We start from the raw sequence: 27,969 nt of genomic DNA on the forward strand, positions 1-27,969 counted from the left end.
AGCCACGTTTTGCTCTTTGAATATCCAGCTTTGATTTCGAGTTTCATGAGCAAAAATGTTGAGATTTTGGGCTCTTTGATGTTATAGGACCGAACTCTCTTGAAGGAGAAGGTTAATCTTATCTTCTTGGACCTTGGGTGTGGTAAGATTCTCAACCCTAGTGTAATTTGTTGTTCTATGATGTTTGGGTATTGAGATGTTGTGTATGGGTATGATGATTGTGGCTTAGGTTGTGTATATGTGAATATTGGGGATTGATTAAGACCTTGGAAAGCTTGAAAAAGGATTTTTGATGGTAAAAATCTATTGTTGGAGGTGTTGAGACCTAGAGGACTTGTGGACAAGTGGTTTGGAAGTGCTCCGGTTGAGCTTGGGAAATCGGCTAAGGTATGGTCTCAGTTTCTTGTATCTAATATATAATGTGGTAGGAAATACTTAGGCTAGAGGCCCTAAGATAGGCATTGAATTGTTGATGTTGTTGAATAGTTGGGATATATGATGTGGTCATATATGTGATGATGATTATTGATGCCTTGATGGTATGACGTATGAGAAATATGCATGTTGTGATATATGCTTGATGAGTAATTGAGGTTGAATTGTGGGTGACACCATGTTGATGGTGAGTATGATATTGAGTATGTGTAATGATGGTTAATTGAAAGTGGTATCATGGAAAATTGGAATGAGAAAGTATGTATGACATGTTTATGTGTTGTCTCTTAGCCATTTAATTGAGAAGTGTTAAATTAGTGGGATGATGTTTTGTGAATTGTGGTGAAGTGTTGATGTGTGAGTTGAGGAGGCTTGATGTTGATTTTGGTACATTTTGATTGATTTCAAAAAGGGTTGAAATTGGCATGTTTTGGTTGATTTTGAAAAGAGTTGAAAATGACTTGTTTTGAAAATGGCACCTTGTGGTTTTGTATGAAAACATGGTTTTTGGGCATATTTTGAAGGGACATAACTCGGACTACAGATCCTCGTTTTGTACCAAACTTGTTTAGAAATGAAATTGGATCCGGGATGTCCACGCCGCTGGAAGAAAGTGCGAAAAACGATTTAAAATGAGAAAGTTATGTCCATCGGAAGATTGGGGGTTGAATATGTGAATTCTGCAGCTTTTAACTTAGAAAATTTTTAGCAGAATGACCCTCCGCGCGTAGGCGCACTTGCGCATACGCGCCGTTCTTCAAGAAAGCACCATCCTCGCGTGCGCATGGTGTGCGCGGGCACGTCGATCCGCTGCACTAAATTCCCAACTATTTTCCCGAGAGTTGTGCCAGAGTTGTGCCAATTTTGTGCCTGGGGCGCAAGAGCACCCACGCGTACGCGTGGCTAACGCTTGCGCGTCATTTGGCTATTTTTCAATCCGCGCGTCCGCGCGTATGACGCTTGCGCGTCAATGAGTTTTGTGGCCATCCACGCGTGCGCGTGGAGTGCGTGTACGCGTGGCTCTGTTTTCATCCCAAAGTTGATTTTTGAGTTTTAAAAGCCAAGTTTCATACTTCTAAGCCTCCGATCTCACCACTTATGTCTTAAATCATTATGGCCTAGCAATGAGACAAGGAGCTAGTGAATGTGGTAACTTGCAAGTGAAGCAAGGGAAAAATGAGTGATCAATGAGGATCAAAGATGATTATGTGAAATGCGGAGGATGGCGGTGGAAGTGCTTGTTAATGCCACGGGCCGAAGGGCCGTAATTGTTAATGAATTGGCTGGTTATGGATTTAACTGTGAGCCGGATGGCTAGATTATTGCCGTGTTACGGCGGAGCCATGATTATGGCTAAGTATAAATGCATATATGCTGTTGAATGAGTTGTGAATGTTTGCACTTCCACTATCGGAGATGAGAGTTTCCCTGGGAGGAAGCAGTGGCTAGCCACCACGTGCTCCAGGTTGAAACTCGAAGCTCTTTTGACCCTATGTCGTCAGGGTGGCCGGGCACTGTGAAAGCCCTGGATGAGCTCACCCCCATAAATATTCACCAGTGAAGGTGATGGATATGGATCATGATTATGATCAAATTTATATTGAGTATAACTCGAGTTGGGGAGACACGACAGAGGGACAGTCCAATGGTTAGCTACCAGGACTTGTCGGGTTGGCTCTATAACCGACAGATGATATCATCAGCCCTTAGGGATATGCATTCATCATATGCATACTATGTGAATTGTTTCAGATTGCCTATTTGACTGCATATTACTTGCTATCTTTCTAAATGCCTTATTTGTTCCTATTTGTATATCTCTTGTCTGATATAACTGTGTTCGCTATATTATACTCCTGCTGGTGGTTGGGAGGTCTGAAAGAATTGGAAAGGGAAGTATTAGTTAGACTGAAGGATCTTTAGTCAGATGCCCTTTATGGTTTATCTTGTTTATAAGATTATCTGGAGAAATTTCTAGGATTTCCTTTGGCTTTCCTCTATTATTACATGTTATATATGGGGAACTGTTACCATGCTGGGGACCTCTGGTTCTCACCCATGCGGATTTTGTGGTTTCCAGATGCAGGACGTGAGGTTTCTCGCTGAAGCATGCTGGAGACTTCTGGATTAGCGAAGATCCTTTGTTCTAGGGACTCTGTTTTGATTTTATGATTTCTCTTAGATACTTTTATCTCCATTGAATAATACAAGCTGTGATGACTCCTCTTATAGGAGATTTTGGAGGATAGGTTCTCTGTTTTTATGTCCCTTTGGGTTTTCTTTGGGGTTTTCCTTATTTTAATATATGTATCTATTGCTATGCTCGGACCGGTTATCCTCGCAACCGAATTTTGAGTTTTGATATTCCCATTTTGACACTCTTTCGTATATATATAATCTCGTGTTGGTTTATTCTTGTTCGGTACGTTATCGATCGGAGTGTTGCGCTTTTCGAGTCACGATTTTTGTTTACCCATTTTTCCTTCAAAGGCTCCTAGTTATAAACATCATTCATACTACTATACATACTTTTTTTTTATTTTTATTTTAGAGGTCGTAATACCTTGCCATCTCTGAATTATGGCTTAAGCATAAGACTCTGTATGGTAGGTGTTACAAGTGGTGTACAGTTATACATAAATAATGCACAAAGAAAAATTTGACTTTCAAGAGAACACCATAAAAAAGGCACAAAGATGAATTTGAAACTCAATTTGGTTGTGACAAAAAAAAAAAAAAAAACAAACAGAAATAACAAAAATAAAAAGTAATAAAGAAACAGGTAACGACTTCTCAAGATACAAAATAAGGACGGCAGCCGTTGGAATTGAACCATATCAAATTTTATAGTTTTTCTCACTTTTACATTCTTCACTGTTGACCACATATTATTTTTGAAATTTAGTGAATAAAAATGTGTCACTCGTCAAAATTCTTAAAAATTGTCCAAAAGTTTTGCGTAAAACAATATTCTAATTGTTTTTAATACACCTATGAACCTTCCCATATCTGAAAAAAAGTTATTGTAAAACCACACAAAATAAAACAAAAATATAATTTAAGTAAAAATATGTAAGGAGAAATATCACTTAACTTCATCAATCAGCTCTTTTTTCCAAGCCAACAGCTCTTTGACAATCAAAGAAGAGAGGATAAAAAATAAAAAAAAGTATTTTAAATAGCTTTAAAATAACACTCAATTGGTGTACACTTATGTATAAATAAGGCACAAAGATAATTTTGACTCTCAAGAGAAAAAAAAGCACAAAGGTGAATTTGACACTCAATTTGGTGGTGAAAAATGACAAACAGAAAAAAAAAAGAAAATAAACAGTAGTAAAGAAACAGGTAACAACTTCTCAACATAACAAAATGAGGAAGGCAGCAATTGAAATTGAATGGTATCAACTTTTATAGGTTTTTTGTGCATAAGATTATATCTTTTAAAGATCGAGAAATATAAGGCTCAAAATTAAGAAATATGGCATCAGTAATTCAAAGATTAAAAAGTGATTTAATATCACAAGTGAAACTAAAATAAATTTCTGGTTTTCTATTAAAGTGAAACTAAAATAAAATTTGATGAGTATCTTTAAAATAAAAAACCAAGCAGATAAAAACATAAAAATGAGAGGAACAGACAGAGAACAAAACAAAGAATAGTAATAAAACTTTTTAACGACTTTTTAACATACAACTCAACGAAGTTAGCAGATAAAATTGGCCCCTATAAATTGGGATAAAATATTTCTCACAGAAATTAGAGAAAATTACATTGGATAACGTGTACCGGTTTGGTTTACATAGCATTTTCAATTGTTGACCACATTTGCTTTCTGAAAATAAGTGAATAAAAATGTATCAATCGTAAAAAATGTAACAAAATATACCAATTAAGAAAAATATTGTAATTATTTTTTAGCATACCAAAAAAAAATATAAATAAGCAAGGAGAAGTATCACCTAACTTATGAAGCAACTTCATTTTGCAAGCCAAGAAAATAAAGACCAAAAGTTTAGAGAAACAACAAAAAATAAACACACTTTTTTACCACAATAGTTTTTTAAAATTGAATGCATAAAAAAGTATTATTCAATAGTTAGAAATATAAAAGATAAATAGCTCCAATCTGAAGCAAATGAGAAAGCTAACAACTGAAATTGAACCATATCAAATTTTATAGGTTTTTCCACTTTTTACAATAAAAGTACTTTATCATTCAAGTGCATAAAATTATATCTTTTAATATTGAGAAATATAACAGTCAAAATTAAGGAATATGGGATTAGTAATCCAAAGATTAAAAAATGATTTATTATCTTCAGCGAGACTAAATTAAATATCTCGTTTTCTATTAAAGTTAAAAATTTCATTTGTGAGATACCAGCTTAAAAATACACGTTTCACAGGTTAAAAATACAAAATGAGGAAGGCAGCAATTGAAATTGAACCGTATCAACCTTTATAGATTTTTTCACTTTTTACAACAAAAGTATTTTATTATTCAAATGCATAAAATCATATCTTTTAAAAATCGAAAAATATAAGACTTAAAATTGAGAAATATGGCATCGGTAATCTAAAGATTAAAAAGTGATTTAATATCACCAGTGAAACTAAAATAAATATCTGATTTTCTATTAAAGTTAAAAATTTAATTTGTGAAACATGAGAATATTTTTAAACAAAAAATAAACACTTCCTAACCAATATCAGAAAAAGAAGAAAAAAACTTCAATAAATTATGACTATCTTTAAAGTACAAAATCAAGCAGATAAAACTATAAAAATGAGAGGAACAGACAGAGAACAAAACAAAAAAAACTTTAGTAAGCAAGGTGAAGTATCAGTTAACTTCATGAAGCAGCTTCATTTTGCAAGCCAAGAGGTCATCGACAATTGAAGAAGAGGTGAACACAAATTGAAAAAAGTATTTTAAATAGCTTCTGAATAAAAATCAAGTGGTGTACACTTATATATAAATAATAAGGCACAAAGTTGAAAAATAAAATGAAAAATAACAAAAAAAATAGTAACATGAATAAAGAGTCATAACCAGCAGTGCTACCGCCGCCGCCACCGCCACTGCAAATAGCAGAGTGGACCAACAAAAATAAATCGTCATCCATCATGCCTATCACTCTTAACTTGTAAGAAAAGAGGGAAAATAAATAACACAATCATGAGAAAAATGAATCTAAGTAAATTCCCCTTGATTTTCTTTATCAAATAACACAAATTCACATTCGATTTAATATTTCCACCACTAAATGATTTCAATTTTTATGTTCGTAGAAAATTTAAGGGAATCCATATTAAACCTATAATCTTAAGGTATATTTTCAATGAACAAAAATAATACTCTATATTATTCTATTTGCAATTTGTATGTAATTATGATATGAATTTTACATTAATTGTTAAAGGGGTACTCTATATTGTTAAAGCTGTACTCTATGTTATTCTATTTGCAATTTGTATATAATTGTGATATGAATTTTACATTAATTATTAAAGAGGTACTCTATATTGTTAAGGCTCCATATACAAACAAATCACAATATACCACAGTTTATACACAAATATATCAGAAGAAAAATTATTTTAATTAATTTTTCTAAAAATTTTCTTACCTAATTTTTGTCTACAGTAGGACTGTGCTGCAAATTCAGATCCGAAACCAGCAACAACCTTAATTGAACTCTTATACATCTACACCTACCAACACAAAACAACACAAAAAATAGTGAATTAGAATTCAAATGCACGCAACTATCTTTGGTACATAGCATAACTCTAAAGGAAAAAATTTGCCTCCTTCATAATACAAACACAATAATTTTTTCAATGCATAAAATTACCAAAAATATCAATTTTAAAATACAAATATCTCACTTTTTAAAAATTTTATGTATCAACATACAATCCCAAACCCACCCTAAAAATACTACGACATCACTGCACTTGCTGAAAGCACAAATATTTCTTTCTTCTTCATGCACTTCCCAAATCAGACAATTCATTTAATAGATTTGAAATAAAGGTAACAAATACAACATTGATCGGAGTAATAATAAAAAAGTTATCAATTTAAACTATTAAAATATGAATTATCTCAAATAACAAATAAATATTATAAAACCACAGAAAATAACAAATTAAACATAATTCATATAAAAAAAGCAAAAAGAAAATATTTTTAACTTAACTTTCTTGCAGACTTTCTCACTCTATTTTTGTTACTAGTAGAACTGTGTTGCAATCTCATATTTGAGTCTGTCAAAGATCCTCAATGGATCTTTTAAAAACCCTAAATTATATACCAACAGATCACAGTAAAAAAATAATAATAAATTAACATTTATTTTTTTTCACACAACATAAGATCCAAAAAGACAGGATAAAAGGTACCTTGTTCTATTGCATTTTGTGCTCTCAACGGTTTCTCCTTCTTTGAATACCAATTTGAAGGCTTCCAATTTAGACTTTGCCATTTCAACCATTTATTCCTTGTGATGTTATCATCGCTCATATTTACTTTCTTGCACACAAGTCATAATAATGCAATTAAAAGGAAGCACAAATACAAAATAAGTACTTTTCCCAAATACACATTTGGGTTACAAAATAAGCACAAATAACTTACAACAGAACAATAATCCACCCCACTTACCTGAATTGAGTATGTTCAACTGGCCTTTCTAATTTCTGACTCTGACAACATGAGCTGCAACCAACCACCAACCACCAACCAAATTAAAACCCTCACCCACTTCGAATCAGAGTGCGATAACAAGGAAGATTTAAGGATAGACGCAACTTCAAATTGCAGAAAATTCTAGCAACCGCAGATAAGAAAACCAATCTACTTCAAATTGATGAGAATCAACCATCAGAACAACTCAAAGATTTGAGAAACAAAAAAAAAAATACCAAATTCCAAATCAAAGACCGCCAACCCACAATGAAAATTCAAAATCAACGACATTAAACCTGCAGTAACAGACAAAGAAAGATATCGGCAGAATACCTGCACGAGGAGAGCGACGGTTGAGATCCCACTGAACATGTCTCACCAAAGTTCTTCACTTCCGTGAATGTATTAAGCACCCAATAGAGATCATAGTTGCTCATTATCGTGAGCATCTCTCCGGCTGAAACTCACAATCGCCATCGCCTTTATCGTTCTCTCAGATGAATAATCCACTTAGCTCGGTTGGTTAGGGTTTTCAAATAGGGGTTGAGAGAGTTGTTCTTCGGGAATTGGGGTATCAAACTACTCGGTGAGAGAGACAGAAGGAGCGTGAATAGCCAGAGAGGATATCGACTGTAAGGATGGAGTGGGTTATCGAGGAGAGAACGAAGAGAAAGATGGGATTTAAGGTTTTCAAGGAGATAGAGGAGGAGACGGGTTGAAGTGAAACGCACATAGGGGAGAAGATTAGATGGAAGAATGTAACGTGTTTGCGTTACTCCCCGTTTCATTTTTTTATTCTGGTTAATTGAGAGAATGACGCGTGGCTTAATGAGCCACGACTATTATACAAGTAATAGATTCATTCATAATATCTACTCTAAATGGTCCCTTTTATTTGGACCAATATTTGCAATCCAATTAAGTTGTGAGCACCATTGATTAATGATTAGTATACTATATTCTTAGAAAATTGATTACTATTGAAACAATACACTTACACAAACATAGAAAGATGCAACAGAAATTAAAGAATTGAAGTTGGTGAATGGTGAGAAAGAGAGAGAGAGAGAGTGATAAGATATGAGAATTGAGAATTACAAACCCTAAAACATGGTGACCACCATCATGAACAGCCTGAGATACGAGACTGATGAGCGGATAATTTATACGCTTTTTGGCATTGTTTTTAATATGTTTTTAGTAGGATCTAGTTACTTTTAGGGATGTTTTCATTAGTTTTTATGTTAAATTCACATTTCTGGACTTTACTATGAGTTTGTGTGTTTTTCTGTGATTTTAGGTATTTTCTGGCTGAAATTGAGGGACTTGAGCAGAAATCAGATTTAGAGGTTGAAGAAGGACTGCTGATGCTGTTGGATTCTGACCTCCCTGCACTCAAAGTGGATTTTCTGGAGCTACAGAAATCGAAATGGCGCGCTTCCAATTGCATTGGAAAGTAGACATACAGGGCTTTCCAGCAATATATAATAGTCCATAATTTGGCCAAGAATAGACGACGCAAACTGACAGTCAACGCCAGCTCTCTGCCCAATTCTGGCGTCCAGCGCCAGAAAAGGATCCAAAACCAGAGTTGAACGCCAGAAATGGATCAAAACCTGGCATTCAACTCCACAAATGGCCTCTGCACGTGGAAAGTTAAAGCTCAGCCCAAGCACATACCAAGTGGGCCCCGGAAGTGAATTTATGCATCAATTACTTACTCATGTAAACCCTAGTGACTAGTTTATTATAAATAGGACCTTTTACTATTGTATTAGACATCTTTGGACGCCTAGTTCTTAGATCAGGGGGGCTGGCCATCTCGGCCATGCCTGGACCTTTCACTTATGTAATTTTAACGGTAGAGTTTCTACACTCCATAGATTAAGGTGTAGAGCTCTGCTGTTCCTCAAAGATTAATGCAAAGTACTACTGTTTTCTATTCAATTCATCTTATTTCGCTTCCAAGATATTCATTCGCACTTCAACCTGAATGTGATGAACGTGACAATCATCATCATTCCCTATGAACGCGTGCCTGACAACCACTTCCGTTCTACCTTCGACTGAATGAGTATCTCTTAGATCTCTTAATCAGAATCTTCGTGGTGTAAGCTAGAATGATGGCGGCATTCAAGAGAATCCGGAAGGTCTAAACCTTGTCTGTGGTATTCCGAGTAGGATTCAATGAATGAATGACTGTGACGAGCTCCAAACTCGCGATTGCTGGGCGTAGTGACAGACGCAAAAGGATAGTAAATCCTATTCCAGCATGATCGAGAACCGACAGATGAATAGCCGTGCCATGACAGGGTGCGTTGATCATTTTCACTGAGAGGATAAGATGAAACCATTGACAAGGGTGATGCCTCCAGACGATTAGCCGTGCCGTGACAGGGAATTTGGATCATTTTCCCGAGAGAAGACCGAAAGTAGCCATTGGCAATGGTGATGTATCACATAAAGCCAGCCATGGAAAGGAGTAAGACTGATTAGATGAAGATAGCAGGAAAGTAGAGGTTTAGAGGAACAAAAGCATCTCTATTCGCTTATCTGAAATTCTCACCAATGATTTACATAAGTATTTCTATCCCTATTTTATTTAATTAATTTCGAAAACCCCATTACTATTTTATATCCGCCTGACTGAGATTTACAAGGTGACCATAGCTTGCTTCATACCAACAATCTCCGTGGGATTCGACCCTTACTCACGTAAGGTATTACTTGGACGACCCAGTGCACTTGCTGGTTAGTTGTGCGAAGTTGTGAACCATGGTATTGGCATCATGTTTTTGGCGCCATTACCAGGGAAAGAAAGAGCGATGAATTTTACATAATCAAAGTGTAATCACAATTTCTGCGCACCAAGTTTTTGGCGCCGTTGCCGGGGATTGTTCGAGTTTGGACAACTGACGGTTCATCTTATTGCTCAGATTAGGTAATTTTCTTTTTGTTTTATTTTCAAAAATTTTTCAAAATCTTTCAAAAATTTCTCTTTTGTTTTCGAAAAATTTCAACAAAAAAAAAATTGTTTTCAAAAATATATTTTTTTCAAAATTTTTAAGAATGAATTCTAGTGTTTCATATAACATGTTTTAGCTTGGCTGGCTATTAAGCCATGTCTAACTCCCAGGATTTTGATTGAGGACTTTGAATTCATTGCTTCCTTTTTCCCAAATATTTTTCGAAAAAAATTAAAAGAAAATACAAAAAAATTTATAAAATCATAAAAATCAAAAATATTTTGTGTTTCTTGTTTGAGTCTTGAGTCATGTTACAAGTTTGGTGTCAATTGCATGTGCATCTTGCATTTTTCGAAAATTTCATGCATTCATAGTGTTCTTCATGATCTTCAAGTTGTTCTTGGTAAGTCTTCTTGTTTGATCTTTGCATTTGCATGTTTGGTGTCTTTTCTTATTTTTCATATGCATTCTTGAATTCTTAGTGTCTAAGCATTAAAGAATTCTAAGTTTGGTGTCTTGCATGTTTTCTTTGCATTAAAAATTTTTCAAAAATGTGTTCTTGATGTTCATCATGATCTTCATAGTGTTCTTGGTGTTCATCTTGACATTCATAGCATTCTTGCATGCATTCATGATTTTGATCCATAACTTTCATGCATTGCATCATTTTTCTTGTTTTTCTCTCTCATCATAAAAATTCAAAAATAAAAAAAATATCTTTCCCTTTTTCTCTCTCATAAATTCGAAAATTAGATTTGACTTTTTCAAAAATTTTTAAAATCAAGTTGTTTCTTATGAGTCAAATCAAATTTTCAATTTGAAAATCTTATCTTTTTCAAAATCTTTTTCAAAAATCAAATCTTTTTTAAATTTCTTAGTTATTTTCGAAAATTCCAAAAATATTTTTCAAAAATCTTTTTCTTAATTTTTATATCAAATTTTCGAAAATAACATAATCAATTAATGTTTTGATTCAAAAATTTCAAGTTTGTTACTTACTTGTTAAGAAAGATTCAAACTTTAAATTCTAGAATCATATCTTGTGATTTCTTGTGAATCAAGTCATTAATTGTGATTTTCAAAATCAAATCTTTTTCAAAAACTAATTTCTATCATATCTTTTCAAAAATATCTTCTCATCATATCTTTCTCAAAAATTTGATTTCAAAATATCTTTTCTAACTTCCTAACTTCTTATCTTTTCAAAATTGATTTTCAAAATTTGTTTCAACTAACTAACTAACTTTTTGTTTGTTTCTTATCTTTTTCAAAACTACCTAACTAACTCTCTCTCTAACTTTCGAAAATATCTCCCTCCCTTTTTCAAAATTTCTTTTTTTAACTAATTATTTTAAATTTTTATTTTAATTTTTGAAAATTACTAACCTTTTTCAAAAACTATTTTCGAAAATCACTAACTCTTTTTTTCAAAAATAATTTTCGAAAATTCTCTTCTCTCTCATCTCCTTCTATTTGTTTATTCATCTACTAACATCTCTCCCTCACTCACAAAAAAAAAGGATCTCTATTATTATTATTTTTCTGTGCCCTCTTCTTTGTCATATGAGCAGAAGCAAGGACAAGAATATTCTTGTTGAAGCAGATCCAGAACCTGAAAGGACTCTGAAGAGAAAACTAAAAGAAGCTGAATTACAACAAACCAACAAGCACCTGTCAGAAACTATCAAACAGGAAAAGGAGATGGCAGCTGAAAATAATAATAATGCAAGGAGAATGCTTGGTGACTTTACTGCACCTAATTCCAATTTACATGGAAGAAGCATCTCCATCCCTACCATTGGAGCAAACAATTTTGAGCTGAAACCTCAATTAGTTTCTCTGATGCAGCAGAACTGCAAGTTTCATGGACTTCCATCTGAAGATCCTTTTCAGTTCTTAACTGAATTCTTGCAGATCTGTGACACTGTTAAGACTAATGGAGTAGATCCTGAAGTCTACAGGCTCATGCTTTTCCCTTTTGCTGTAAGAGACAGAGCTAGAGTGTGGTTGGATTCTCAACCCAAGGATAGCCTGAACTCTTGGGATAAGCTGGTCAAGGCTTTCTTAGCCAAGTTCTTTCCTCCTCAAAAGCTGAGCAAGCTTAGAGTGGATGTTCAAACCTTCAGACAGAAAGAAGGTGAATCCCTCTATGAAGCTTGGGAGAGATACAAAGAACTGACCAAAAAGTGTCCTTCTGACATGCTTTCAGAATGGACCATCCTGGATATATTCTATGATGGTTTATCTGAGTTATCAAAGATGTCATTGGATACTTCTGCAGGTGGATCCATTCACCTAAAGAAAACGCCTGCAGAAGCTCAAAAACTCATTGACATGGTTGCAAATAACCAGTTCATGTACACTTCTGAAAGGAATCCTGTGAATAATGGGACGCCTATAAAGAAGGGAGTTCTTGAGATTGACACTCTGAATGCCATATTGGCTCAGAATAAAATATTGACTCAGCAAGTCAATATGATCTCTCAGAGTCTGAATGGAATGCAAGCTGCATCCAACAGTACTCAAGAGGCTTCTTATGAAGAAGAAGCTTATGATCCTGAAAACCCTACAATAGCAGAGGTGAATTACTTAGGTGAACCTTATGGAAACACCTATAACTCATCATGGAGAAATCATCCAAATTTCTCATGGAAGGATCAAAAGCCTCAACAAGGCTTTAATTATGGTGGAAGAAACAGGTTTAACAATAGTAAACCTTTTCCATCATCCACTCAGCAACAGACAGAGAATTCTGAGCAGAATCCATCTAGCTTAGCAAACTTAGTCTCTGATCTATCTAAGGCCACTGTGAGTTTCATGAATGAAACAAGGTCCTCCATTAGAAATTTGGAGGCACAAGTGGGCCAGCTGAGTAAAAAGATCACTGAAATCCCTCCCAGTACTCTCCCAAGCAATACAGAAAAAAATCCAAAGAGAGAGTGCAAGGCCATTGATATTACCAAAATGGCCGAACCCAAAGAGGGAGAGGAGGACGTGAATCCCAGTGAGGAAGACCTCCTGGGACGTCCAGTGATCAATAAGGAGTTTCCCTCTGAAGAACCAAAGGAATCTGAGGCTCATCTAGAGACCATAGAGATTCTATTGAACCTCCTTATGTCCTTCATGAGCTCTGATGAGTATTCCTCTTCTGAAGAGAATGAGGATGTCACTGAAGAGCAAGCTACCAAGTTCCTTGGTGCAATCATGAAGCTGAATGCCAAATTATTTGGCATTGAAACTTGGGAAGATGAACCTCCCTTGTTCACCAATGAACTAAGTGATCTGGATCAACTGACATTGCCTCAGAAGAGACAGGATCCCGGAAAGTTCATAATACCTTGTACCATAGGCACCATGATCTTTAGGGCTCTGTGTGACCTTGGTTCAGGGATAAACCTCATGCCCCTCTCTGTAATAGAGAAACTGGGAATCTATGGGGTGCAAGCTGCTAAAATCTCATTAGAGATGGCAGACAATTCAAGAAAACAGGCATATGGACAAGTAGAGGACATGTTAGTAAACGTTGAAGGCCTTTACATCCCTGCTAATTTCATAGTCCTGGATACTGGAAAGGAAGAGGATGAATCCATCATCCTAGGAAGACCTTTCCTAGCCACAGCAAGAGCTGTGATTGATGTGGACAGAGGAGAATTGATCCTTCAATTAAATAAGGACAACCTTGTGTTTACAACTCAAGGATCTCTCTCTGCATCCATGGAGAGGAAGCAGGAAAAGCTTCTCTCAAAGCAGAGTCAAACAAAGCCCCCACAGTCAAACTCTAAGTTTGGTGTTGGGAGGCCACAACCAAACTCTAAGTTTGGTGTTGAACTCCCACAACCAAACTCTAAGTTTGGTGTTGGAGAGTCTCAACAAAGCTCTGCAGATCTGTGAGGCTCCATGAGAGCCCACTGTCAAGCTACTGACATTAAAGAAGCGCTTGTTGGGAGGTAACCCAATTTTTTATCTAACTATATTTTTCTTAGTTATATGTCTTTATAGGTTCATGATCATGTGGAGTCACAAAATAAATATAAAAATTGAAAACGGAATCAAAAACAGCAGAAGAAAAATCACACCCTGGAGGAAGCATCTGCCTGGCGTTCAACGCCAGAACAGAGCATGGTTCTGGCGCTGAACGCCCAAAATGGGCAGCATCCTGGCACTGAACGCCCAGAACAAGCATGGTTTTGGCGTTCAACGCCAAGAAATGGCAACAAATGGGCGTTGAACGCCCAAAATGGGCACCAACCTGGCGCTGAACGCCTAGAGTTGTGTGCAAAGGCATTTTACATGCCTAATGGGTGCAGGGATGTAAATCCTTGACACCTCAGGATCTGTGGACCCCACAGGATCATCTCAGGATCTGTGGACCCCACAGGATCCCCACCTACCTCCACTCAACTCTTCTCATCCCTCACCACTCTCTTTCACACAATCCCATACACACTCTTCCCCAAAAACCCTTCACCAATCACCTCAATCTCTCTTTCCCATCACCTCTTCACCACTCACATCCATCCACTCTTCCCCATAAACCTACCTCATAAACTCCACCTACCTTCAAAAATTCAAAACCAATTTCCCACCCAAACCCACCCATATGGCCGAACTTTAACCCCCCCTCCCTTCCCTATATAAAGCCCTCCATTCTTCATCAAATTCACACAACACACCCCTCTACACCCTTCTTGGCCGAAACACTTCCCACTCTCCCTCTCATCCATATCTTCTTCTTCTTCTATTCTTTCTTCTTTTGCTCGAGGGCGAGCAACATTCTAAGTTTGGTGTGGTAAAAGCATAGCTTTTTGTTTTTTTCCATAACCATTGATGGCACCTAAGACCGGAGAATCCTCTAGAAAGGGGAAGGGGAAGACAAAAGCTTCCACCTCCAAGTCATGGGAGATGGAAAGGTTCATCTCTAAAGCCCATCAAGACCACTTCTATGATGTTGTGGCCAAGAAGAAGGTGATCCCCGAGGTCCCTTTCAAACTCAAAAGAAATGAGTATCCGGAGATCCGACATGAAATTCAAAGAAGAGGTTGGGAAGTTCTAACAAATCCCATCCAACAAGTCGGCATCCTAATGGTTCAAGAGTTCTATGCCAATGCATGGATCACCAAGAACCATGATCAAAGTAAGAACCCGGATCCAAAGAACTATGTTACAATGGTTCGGGGGAAATACTTGGATTTTAGTCCAGAAAATGTGAGGTTGGCGTTTAACTTGCCCATGATGCAAGGAGATGAACGCCCCTACACTAGAAGGGTCAACTTTAATCAAAGGTTGGACCAAGTCCTTATGGACATATGTGTAGAAGGAGCTCAATGGAAGATTGACTCCAAAGGCAAGCCGGTTCAACTAAGAAGATTGGACCTCAAGCCTGTAGCTAGAGGATGGTTGGAGTTCATTCAATGCTCAATCATTCCCACTAGCAACCAGTCTGAAGTTACTATAGACCGGGCCATCATGATCTATAGCATCATGATTGGAGAAGAGGTGGAAGTTCATGAGATTATACCTCAAGAACTCTACAAGGTGGCTGACAAGTCCTCCACTATGGCAAGGTTAGCCTTTCCTCACCTCATCTGCTACCTATGCAATTCGGCTGGGATTGACATAGAGGGAGATATCCTCATTAAAGAGGACAAGCCCATCACTAAGAAGAAGATGGAGCAAGCAAGAGAGCCCATTCATGGAGCTCAAGAGGCGTATGAAGCTCATCACCATGAGATCCCGGAGATGCCTCAAATGCACTTTCCTCCACAAAACTATTGGGAGCAAATCAACACCTCCCTAGGAGAATTGAGTTCCAATATGGGACAACTAAGGGTGGAACATCAAGAGCACTCTATCATGCTTCATGAAATAAGAGAAGATCAAAAAGTAATGAGGGAGGAGCAACAAAGACAAGGAAGAGACATAGAAGAGCTCAAGGACATCATTGGTTCCTCAAGAAGGAAACGCCACCATCACTAAGGTGAATTCATTCTTTGTTCTTGTTTCTTCTATTTTTTGTTTCTATATTATGTGCTTATTTGTGTTTGTGTCTTCATTACATGATCATTAGTAGTTAGTAACTGTGTCTTAAAGTTATAAATGTCCTATGAATCCATCACCTCTCTTAAATGAAAAATGTTTTAATTCAAAAGAACAAGAAGTACATGAGTTTCGAATTTATCCTTGAACTTAGTTTAATTATATTAATGTGGTGACAATGCTTCTTGTTTTCTGAATGAATGCTTGAACAGTGCATATGTCTTTTGAAATTGTTGTTTAAGAATGTTAAATATGTTCGCTCTTGAAAGAATGATGACTAAGAGACATGTTATTTGATAATCTGAAAAATCATAAAAATGATTCTTGAAGCAAGAAAAAGCAGCAAAGAACAAGGCTTGCAGAAAAAAAAATAGGCGAAAAAAAATAGAAAGAAAAAGAAAAAGCAAGCAGAAAAAGCCAAAGCTCTTAAAACCAAGAGGCAAAAGCAAAAAGCCAATAACCCTTAAAACCAAAAGGCAAGGGTAAATAAAAAGGATCCCAAGGCTTTGAGCATCAGTGGATAGGAGGGCCTAAAGGAATAAAATCTTGGTCTAAGCGGCTAAACCAAGCTGTCCCTAACCATGTGCTTGTGGCGTGAAGGTGTCAAGTGAAAACTTGAGACTGAGCGGTTAAAGTCAAGGTCCAAAGCAAAAAAAAAAAGAGTGTGCTTAAGAACCCTGGACACCTCTAATTGGGGAGTTTAGCAAAGCTGAGTCACAATCTGAAAAGGTTCACCCAATTATGTGTCTGTGGCATTTATGTATCCGGTGGTAATACTGGAAAACAAAGTGCTTAGGGCCACGGCCAAGACTCATAAAATAGCTGTGTTCAATAATCATCATACTGAACTAGGAGAGTCAATAACACTATCTAAACTCTGAGTTCCTATAGAAGCCAATCATTCTGAACTTCAATGGATAAAGTGAGATGCCAAAACTATTCAAGAGGCAAAAAGCTACAAGTCCCGCTCATTTGATTGGAGCTATGTTTCATTGATAGTTTGGAATTTATAGTATATTCTCTTCTTTTTATCCTATTTGATTTTCAGTTGCTTGGGGACAAGCAACAATTTAAGTTTGGTGTTGTGATGAGCGGATAATTTATACGCTTTTTGGCATTGTTTTTAGTATGTTTTTAGTAGGATCTAGTTACTTTTAGGGATGTTTTCATTAGTTTTTATGTTAAATTCACATTTCTGGACTTTACTATGAGTTTGTGTGTTTTTCTGTGATTTCAGGTATTTTCTGGCTGAAATTGAGGGACTTGAGCAGAAATCAGATTCAGAGGTTGAAGAAGGACTGCTGATGCTGTTGGATTCTGACCTCCCTTCACTCAAAGTGGATTTTCTGGAGCTACAAAAATCAAAAAGGCGCGCTTCCAATTGCATTGGAAAGTAGACATCCAGGGCTTTCCAGCAATACATAATAGTCTATACTTTGGCCAAGAATAGATGACGCAAACTTGCGTTCAACTCTAGCTCTCTGCCCAATTCTGGCGTCCAGCGCCAGAAAAGGATCCAAAACCAGAGTTGAATGCCAGAAATGGATCAAAACCTGGTGTTCAACTCCACAAATGGCCTCTGCACGTGGAAAGTTAAAGCTCAGCCCAAGCACACACCAAGTGGGCCCCGGAAGTGAATTTATGCGTCAATTACTTACTCATGTAAACCCTAGTGACTAGTTTATTATAAATAGGACCTTTTACTATTGTATTAGATATCTTTGGACGCCTAGTTCTTAGATCAGGGGGGCTGGCCATCTCGGCCATGCCTGGACCTTTCACTTATGTAATTTTAACGGTAGAGTTTCTACACTCCATAGATTAAGGTGTAGAGCTCTGCTGTTCCTCAAAGATTAATGCAAAGTACTACTGTTTTCTATTCAATTCATCTTATTTCACTTCCAAGATATTCATTCGCACTTCAACCTGAATGTGATGAACGTGACAATCATCATCATTCCCTATGAACGCGTGCCTGACAACCACTTTCGTTCTACCTTCGACTGAATGAGTATCTCTTAGATCTCTTAATCAGAATCTTTGTGGTGTAAGCTAGAATGATGGCGGCATTCAAGAGAATCCGGAAGGTCTAAACCTTGTCTGTGGTATTCTGAGTAGGATTCAATGAATGAATGACTGTGACGAGCTCCAAACTCGCGATTACTGGGCGTAGTGACAGACGCAAAAGGATAGTAAATCCTATTCCAGCATGATCGAGAACCGACAGATGAATAGCCATGCCATGACAGGGTGCGTTGATCATTTTCACTGAGAGGATAAGATGAAACCATTGACAAGGGTGATGCCTCCAGACGATTAGCCGTGCCGTGACAGGGCATTTGGATCATTTTCCCGAGAGAAGACCGAAAGTAGCCATTGGCAATGGTGATGTATCACATAAAGCCAGCCATGGAAAGGAGTAAGACTGATTAGATGAAGATAGCAGGAAAGCAGAGGTTTAGAGGAACGAAAGCATCTCTATTCGCTTATCTGAAATTCTCACCAATGATTTACATAAGTATTTCTATCCCTATTTTATTTAATTAATTTCGAAAACCCTATTACTATTTTATATCCGCCTGACTGAGATTTACAAGGTGACCATAGCTTGCTTCATACCAACAATCTCCGTGGGATTCGACCCTTACTCACGTAAGGTATTACTTGGACGACCCAGTGCACTTGCTGGTTAGTTGTGCGAAGTTGTGAACCATGGTATTGGCATCATGTTTTTGGCGCCATTACCAGGGAAAGAAAGAGCGATGAATTTTACATAATCAAAGTGTAATCACAATTTCTGCGCACTAGAGACCCATCAATCCCACGCTCCCACCTTCATACACCAAATCAATCCTTCTCTCCACCTTCATCAAAACAAGATTAAAAATTACACTTAGGGGGAAATCACAGAGAACCCCAAAGGCTATATATCTATAAGGACACGCTTCTCCATACAGTAATCATACATTCATACTTAGGTACGTAGCACGTTTCAGTGGAAGCCACTTGAGTGCTTCTGCTCATTTAATTTAATAAATGATGTATATCAAGGAATTGCCAATTGAGTGCATGTTTGGAGCGTTTTAATTAATTATTTCAAAATAAAATAGAGTATATATTATAGTATATTATATGTATGTATAGGGGAAAACTAAGCAAACTAAAGGTCATGCAAGAATGCTGCTTAACTGACCACCCAGATTACAGCTAGCAATTCTCTCTCTCATGCCAAACTTAAACCCTAAACCATCCATCAGTTGATCCTTCATTCTATTTTCCCATCTGTTTTAAGAAACAGGGATCGAAAGAGTTGGAAGAGAAAACTGAAGAAAATCTCATGTCCTAAGTTGTTCAAGCTGTGATGTTGATGGTTTGATGAACCAGAAGGGATTAAGAGAGGGAGAGAAATAAATTCTTCTCATTGTTGAAGAGAATGAAAAATCTTCTTTTTGAAAATATTTGTTGAGTTGTTACACCTTATATACTATGTACTCTTTATGTACTCTCACTAAAAAAATAATTACAATGGTAAGCCTATTATTGATAAAGAAATAATCTAGGTAATACCCTCCCACAAGCTAGAATTGTGTAAATCTAAATCCTAGCTTGGAAACATTTGCAAGAAAAGGACCCGGTGGCAGAGCTTTGGTAAGAAAATCAGCAAGTTGATCCTTGGAACGAACTGGCATAAGATGAATGAGACCAGACAAATACTTTTCACGAATAATGTGGCAGTCCACTTCAATATGTTTGGTTCTTTCATGAAAGATGGGATTATTGGCAATGTGAATGGCTGAATGGTTGTCACAGAATAGAGTGATAGACTTTTGAAGCGGCAAACCAATAAAATTCATTAAGAAAGATAACCAACTAACTTCACAAGTTGCAACAGCAAGAGACCTATATTCAGCTTCTGCAGAGGACTTGGCAACTGTGGTTTGCTTCTTACTCTTCCAGCTAATGAGAGAGTTCCCAAGCATGAAGTAATAACCGGAAACAGAATGACGAGTATCGGCACAGGTAGCCCAGTTAGCGTTGGCATATCCAGTGAGATGCAGATTAGAAGTAGAGGAGAAGAAGAGACCAGTTGCAGGTCGGCCTTTTAAATATCGAAGTACGCAAAAAATAGTCTGTAGGTGAGAACTGGTTGCACAGTCCAAAAATTGGCTCAAACGTCCCAGAGCATAAGAGATATCAGGTCTAGTGTTTGTGAGGTAAAGGAGTCGGCCGATGAGCTGTCTGTAAATAGTGTTGTCTGTTAAAATGGTACCTGATTCATTTGAGAGTTTCTGACTATAATCAAATGGGGTAGAGAGAAACTAGAAATCTAGATAACTAAAATACCTGAGAAGGTCCATGGTGTACTTCCGCTGATAAATGTGAATTCCAGAGTTAGAGCATGCTACTTCCATTCCCAAGAAGTATTTGAGATCACCAAGATCCTTTATTTTGAATTTGTCATCCAAATTTTGCTTGATGGAATTGATTTCACTAATGTCATTCCTAGTTAAAACCAAGTCATCAACATATACTAGAATGGCAGTGAAGCTTTCAGACTGTTTCTTGATGAAGAGTGAATGATCATAAAAAACTACTTATAACCAGCATCCACAAGAGTCTGAGTGAGCTTAATGTTCTATTGCCTGCTTGCTTGCTTAAGCCCATATAGAGATTTTTGTAATTTACAAACCAAACCTGGTTGTGACACAGCAAAACCGGGTGGTATCTTCATATAAACTTCCTTGTCCAAATCTCCATGAAGGAAGGCAGTGTTGATGTTCAGCTGTTTCAAATACCATTTCTTTGCCGCTGCTAATGCTAACATTACTCGTAGGGTAGTCATTTTGACAACTAGACTAAAGGTATCACCATAATCTACTCCTTGCACTTGAGTGAATCCTTTTGCAACTAGTCTCGCTTTGTACCTCTCTATGGTGCCATCGGGATTGAATTTTACCCGAAAAACCCATTTGCAACCCACAGCCTTCTTGCCTTTTGGGTGTTCAGTGAGACACCAAGTTCTGTTCTGATCTAGAGCTGTCAATTCATCTTGTATTGCCTTTCTCCAACATTCATGTGCAGTCGCTTCCTCATAAGTGCTAGGTTCTTGATTTGAGGTGATGGCTAGAGACAGTGACTTATATTTTGGGGTTAGTTTATCATATGATAAGTGTTATGAGATAGGATATAAAGAGTTAGAGTTGGCAAAGTTGCTAGAGTAAGCTGTGTGGGTTGTCATACAATGATAGTCCTTCAAATAAGCAGGTGGTTTCTTGATTCTTTCAGACTTTCTAGTAATGCAGTCATGTGTGATGTCAGAGTGTTGTGATGCAGGTGCATTGTTAGTGTGTGGTGTGGTAATGGGTGCAATGGTATGTGAGGAAATTAGTGAGTGCATTAAGCTTTAGAAATGTTCATTTGAATCTGTGAGTGTGGTATGTGTGGGTGATGGCAAATGATGTGTGGATGGTGTATCATATTGAAAAAGATCAATGCATTGTGGAGGACGAATGGGTACTACAGAAATGTCAGTGCTAGTGAAATGTAAAAATGAAAAATGAGTTTCATAAAAAGTTACATTTCTGGATATGAAAATTTTCTTTGATTTTAAATCAATAAGTAGAAAACCCTTTGTTCCTAATTTAAAACCAAGAAAAGCTGTTTTTCTAGCTCTTGGGTCTATTTTGTTCTTGAATTTGTTAATGTGGAGGCATATGCAAGAGAACCAAATACTCTTAAATATGAAAGGTCAGGTAAGTTACCATACAAAATCTTGTAAGGACTAGCATTATCCAGGTTAGTGCTGGGCAGCCTATTAATTAGGTAAATGGCATGAGCAACTGCGTATTGCCAAAAAAAATGTGGAATTCCTGATTGAAATAGCAGTACTCTAGCAACACCTAAAATATGCTGGTGTTTTTTCTCTACAATCCCATTTTGCTCTGGTGTTTCTACACAAGAAGTTTGGTGTAAAATTCCAGTTGATGCAAAAAAGGATTTTAGAGTGAACTCTGACCCATTGTCAGTCCTTATAAACTTAACTTGTTTCTCAAATTGTACTTTGACAAAATTCACAAAATTAATAACCAATTGTGATGCTTTAGATTTGGTTTTCGTAAAAAAAAATCCAAGTAAATCTGCTCTTACCATCCACCACAGTAAAAAGATACCTATGTCCTTCATTGGAAAGGACAGAAATAGGACCCCAGATATCCATATGAACTAAGTCAAAACAATCTTTTATTTTAGTTGTACTAAGATTAAAAGATAATTTCTTTTGTTTTGCAAAATGACATGAATCACAAGGAAGTTTTGAAGCAATACAATCTATAAAAGGATAATACTTCTTCAGAAAAATCAATTTATGCATAGGTATGTGTCCTAATCTAAGATGCCAAATATTGTTGTGCTCACTGTGTGAAGGTGTGGTGGGATGAGTAGTAGTCATAGTTGCCACAAATGAAGCTTGCTTTGTTGGAAGAGGGGAAAAGTGAGAGAATTATGGTTCTCTACTCATTGTATATAACCCTTCTATACACTCAGCAATACCAATAATCTTTGATGTGGATCTATCTTATATCTCAAAACACTTATCATTGATTAACAGTTGACAATGTAAGTTTGAGGTTAACTTTGACACAGATATCAGTTTAAAATCAAAAGAAGGAATGTATAAAATATTTTTGAGAAAATTTTTTTTAGAGAATGTGATTGTGCCAATGATGGAGCTAACAGTTTTGGTCCCATTTGGAAATATCACATTGATTGGAGCAATATTTTGAAAACTTGCAAAATCTTTTAAGTCAAAAGTCACATGATCTGTTGCACCGAAATCAATGACCCATAATGCGGATTTTAGAGTGATAATACTCATAATTCTCGCATTAAAATGTAATGCAATGATTTTACCTGGAGTGGAAGTCTGAATGGAATTAGTCAAAATTTGATTTGCATTATGAGGTTGTTGCTGCACACTTTTGTCTTTGAACAACTCTAACAAGGCAAATCTTTGCTCTGGAGTGAACCTAGATCTTGATATTCCAGTGTTCTCTTGGAAACAATTGAGCTGTGATTGTTTGTCACTGAGTATATCATCATGCCCCTCAGTGATCACGTGATTGATGGTGGTGTTATGTTGCTGCCGTTGATAGAAATGGGAGGATTACCCGTGCTTCTTATAGCATACATCTTCTGTGTGCCCTTGCTTGTTGCAATGAGAGCAAGCCAATGTATCTCCACGACCTCTACAATGGGAGGATCTGTTTGCCATATTCGCCATTTTGAGAAATTAATGAATCACAGAGTAATAAGGATTTAGATCTTCTTCCTTCCAACTCATTGATCGAAACAACTATGTTCACAAAGAAAGAATCTTGCGAAATAGGCTCTCATCAAATTCTATTGGATGAGTTTGAAGGAAGAGGTAAGAATGGGGGAAAGAAAAATTAGGGATAGAAAGAAAATGGCAAAATTGGATTGATCTTAATTCACAACTTTTTTTTTAATTTGATTCACAGCTTGGTTGCTCTCCACGCTCACCACACCATGAAGAAAATTTCATGCCCTAAGCTGTTCAAGCTGTGATGTTGATGGTTTGATGAACCAGAAGGGATTAAGAGAGGGAGAGAAATAAATTCTTCTCATTGTTGAAGAGAATGAAAAATCTCCTTTTTGAAAATATTTGTTGAGTTGTTACACCTTATATACTATGTACTCTTTATGTACTCTCACTAAAAAAATAATTACAATGGTAAGCCTATTATTGATAAAGAAATAATCTAGGTAACAAAAACGAAAGAAATTGCGTGGAATTCCAGATTGAAAAAGAGTCAGAAGGAATTACGGTAAATGAACCTAATAAATAATAAGAAAAGTATATGAATTTGATAAAAAAAATAGTGGCATTGTGTATGCTAAACCCAAAATTTGGAAGAGATACATATTAAAGAGTACCAGCTGGTTGGCAAGTTGTAGAGCAGCTTCTCGGTAGGTAGGTTTGTTCCCTGAACTGCTGCCACAGAAGATGCAAATGTGGTTGAACCTGGATTTGGCCTCTTCCATTTATATGAAAACAAGGTGATAATTTGTTAATGCATATATATGAATGTATGTGGGAAAATGAGTATAATGTATAAATACTCTGCCCCTCAAATCCACATCTCATGTGGTATTTAAAAAGAAAAATGTTAATCAAGTGGTTGGAGAGGAGGTCGTAGGGTTTCATTTTTATTTTAAATATATTGTCTGACAGTTTTACTTTTACCTATTGAAATGCCTATAAGCGAGGAATTAATCACCTACTTTTAATAGGATGATATAGTCTTTTTTTATTTTTGAAAAAGAAAAAAAACGTTAATTATTATAACAATTTTTTATCATTCCAAAAGAGTTTAGATGCGGACATTAGCCACTGCCAAGTGATCTTGCGTACACAGAAATGTTAATTTCAAAGTATGCGTACGCGACTTGTAACATGCGACGCAGGGATTCTCTTTCGTTTGGGACTCTCGCGTACGCGGGTGAGGTGTTGTGTACGCGTTCATCCGTTTTTTCCATTGTGCGTACGTGGGACAGGGACATGTGTACGCATGACCCTTATTTTACTGAAAACTTGTTTATTTTATTTTTCTATTGTTTCTTTAGCTTTCTAATCTTCTCTAATTCTTATTTAAGGTTCATAACAAGTGATTGGGCTTTGAGCACTGAGGATTGATTATAATTTTCACTTTTCGAACCTCACCTATTCTATCCTTAAACTTAGAAATTATTTTGATGTAATGCAATTCGATTTTTCCGACTGTATAACGGTTTTATGCATGCTTTAGGTTAATTGTGCACCTGAATATCTTTCCAAATATTTGAAGAAACATTTTTGCTCTTACCTTTCTTAAACTTTACATAATTTACTTTAACGTGAGTTTGTATTAAAATATTTCCATAATTATGCTTTTGTCATTCTTTTACAACATGTTTGTTGCATACCCTTTTCTTTTGGAAGTAAAATAACTTTCTTAAGTTTGTCATTCCTTATGAGCAATGCATTCGAAAGTATTTTTAATTATACTTGAGTTTTGTGAGCTTGGTCTTTGATTTTAGATATTCTCCTTCTATAAACCTCATATTTCTTTGGCTCAACTTGATTTTATTTAAACTACTGCACTGCTTTTCCTTTTATTGTTCCTATTAGTTTTCTATGATTCGAGAGTCTTTCTTGAGGTTGCCAAACTGATTTTCTTTCCGGCTCTTCAATGCTTGTACCTCCTTGTTTACTTGTAGTTTCAACAATTCTTTCAAACTTTTGTGGATACTATCTTTGTTGTTTGTCCATATTTTCCAAGGTCTTTTATCCTTCTGAATAAATTTGAGAATTGCTTTAATGTCACGTGTGACATTTAGGTATAATAAGCGATACGTTAGTTCCTTTAGGATGCTGTCCGTGGACGTAGAAGGGGAAGTTTATAAGTGTGCAGTATCACCGGAAGCTATGGAGCTTTAGTTTTCACACGAAAGAGTTTTGTTGGTCTTAGACTGGTGACCGGTAGTGGGTGTGTGAAGTGATTGATGAGGTTGAGAACTCCCGGACCAGTTGCTTGATAAAGCATGGTTGGGAATGGTGAAGATATGTCTTGATGGAGTTAGAAGGTTGAAGCTTTGACGTTGGTACGAGATCTGTGTGTGAACATTATCCCACCCTGTTTTTCAACATTTGGCCACCTTAACTACCACCTTATTTTTGCAAACATCTATCTTGAACAATTGCATCTTCTTGTGTTTCAATTTTTAATTTGATAAAGTATTAACCCCATGTAACTTCTTTGTTTTGAGCCTATCATGTAACTTTTACTTTACACCACACATTTTTCTTATATATATAAGTAGTGTAGTTTATCCGGTATTTGAAAAATTATATATATGCCAAGACTTCTTGCTTTTCTAAAGTATTCAAAAGTAAAATATTAAAACTATGTATTATCTTATGTATTATTTTAATTTTCAAGAACGAAAAATTTTATAAGGTGGATAGAAATGTAAGACCCAGAACTTTGGGAAAAAATTTTATTATGAACTAATTTCAAATCATTTATTTATTGATAGCTTTAATTTTAGAAATTATTTTATTAAAGATAATTAAAAGCAGTTTTGATTAATTGAATTTGAAATAAATTATGATTTTTATTCAAACTCTACAACTATTGAGTATTTTTTCTATTTACAACTTAAAGTTTTAGAAATTCGAAAATAATGAAGTTTGACTATTTAAATTAGAATGTTTATCTAACTTTACAATTATCGAATTATTTTCTATATTTAAATTATAAAGTTAGTAGTTATAAAATAATAAGAATTTATATGACTGATAAACTGCTATTTTACAGTTTATTTTGTACTGAATTGAGTGAATTTTATCCATTATTCTCACACTTCTTCATAGAATTCGCATGTTTTTACATTTTTCTTCCTAATTTTGTGCTATGATTGAAAACATGCTTCTATGAGAGACGACCCGAGGTTTAAATACTTCGGTTAATTTTATTGGGTTTGCTTAAGTGACAAACAATTTACATATTGATTGAGGTTTAATTGTCGGTTTAGAACTATACTTGCAATGCGTATTTTTCTGAAAATCTTTACTGACATTTTTTCTCCCATCAATTTTTAGCGCCGTTGCCGGAGAATTGCAAATGTGTGCATTATTATTGGTTATTGTGAATATTGTGAATATGTTTGCCTTTTGTTTCTTTGTTAGTTGTTTCTAGTTTTAGGAGTTTATTTTCATTATTTTTTATTAGTTTTTGTTTTTATTTTCTTTTGTTACCATGAATTCTCACCCCTTTGGTAATGAGTGTGGTTACAATTATGTTGTAGGAAGTGGAGATTACAATGAAGGCTTGCGTCAAGGATGGGACAATCAAAGATGGGAGGAGCAACAAGGCTTTGATCAACCCTCTTGGCAACAACCACCTCCAATGTACTATGAGCAACAACCATTCCATGATGCATACCAAGACAATGGTTATGGTGGACTTCTTCGTGATAATCAACAACCACCACCATATACATATAAACCCCCTCCTCAATATAGCCCTGAACCACCATACTCACAAGCCCCGTTTTACCAAACACCTTCATATGATCATAATCCTTACCCACCATACCAACCAACTTATGAGCCAAATGAACCATACATAGAGCCATCCCAATTCCAACCCAAGTACTCCCAAGAACCACCACCTCAATATACACTACCTCCAATGTGTGCAAACTTTCAACCACAATATGATCCTAATTATGTTAGCCAAGCGGAACAAGAGCCACGGGATCATTTTAAGAAAAAAATGGATCGACTTCAACCAACCATCCATCAGATGGAGCGAGAGCAAAGCTGAAAAGTACACGAAGCTCTCATGGCTCACAAATCTCAACTTGAGAACGAGGGACTGGAGTATGTTGTGCAACAAGTGGAAAAGATGGAGAGTGTTGAACCACCACATCCTTATCATGATGAACCATCTTCCTATTGTGATTCTTTTCTCCCATATAATGAACCCTCTTATCCACCCCAAGCCCTAATAGATGATTCTCTCACTTCACTACTTCAAGAGCAAAGAGATATGCAGTAGACGACACTAGAGTTCATAGCTACCTTGACCGAGGTAGTAGATAATTTAGCTTCACTGCACTTTAACACTCAAAGTACTCCCATGGACGTATGCGGAGAATCTAATGAGGAGCGTAGCATGAGAGAGAGATTAGGAACTCCGGTGGAAAGTGAGGAACGTGACTTTGTATTGGAACAATTGGAGGAAGCCGTAAATATTGAAGAAGAAGAAGTG

At 36.3% G+C, this 27,969-nt stretch overlaps 1 non-coding gene and 1 pseudogene across 1 annotated transcript; both read right to left on the minus strand.

Moving 5' to 3' along the window:
* LOC112754590 (cytokinin riboside 5'-monophosphate phosphoribohydrolase LOG7-like) overlaps positions 1–24,196 on the minus strand; it is an 88,827-nt pseudogene extending 64,631 nt beyond the window's left edge.
* On the minus strand, positions 12,197–12,304 carry LOC112760299 (small nucleolar RNA R71). Its single transcript, XR_003180747.1, has one exon. It is a non-coding gene; the product is annotated as a small nucleolar RNA R71 (small nucleolar RNA).
* Positions 24,197–27,969: the final 3,773 nt, after the last annotated feature.

This window comes from Arachis hypogaea, chromosome 16 (genome assembly GCF_003086295.3).
Source record: "Arachis hypogaea cultivar Tifrunner chromosome 16, arahy.Tifrunner.gnm2.J5K5, whole genome shotgun sequence".
Lineage (NCBI taxonomy): Eukaryota > Viridiplantae > Streptophyta > Magnoliopsida > Fabales > Fabaceae > Arachis > Arachis hypogaea.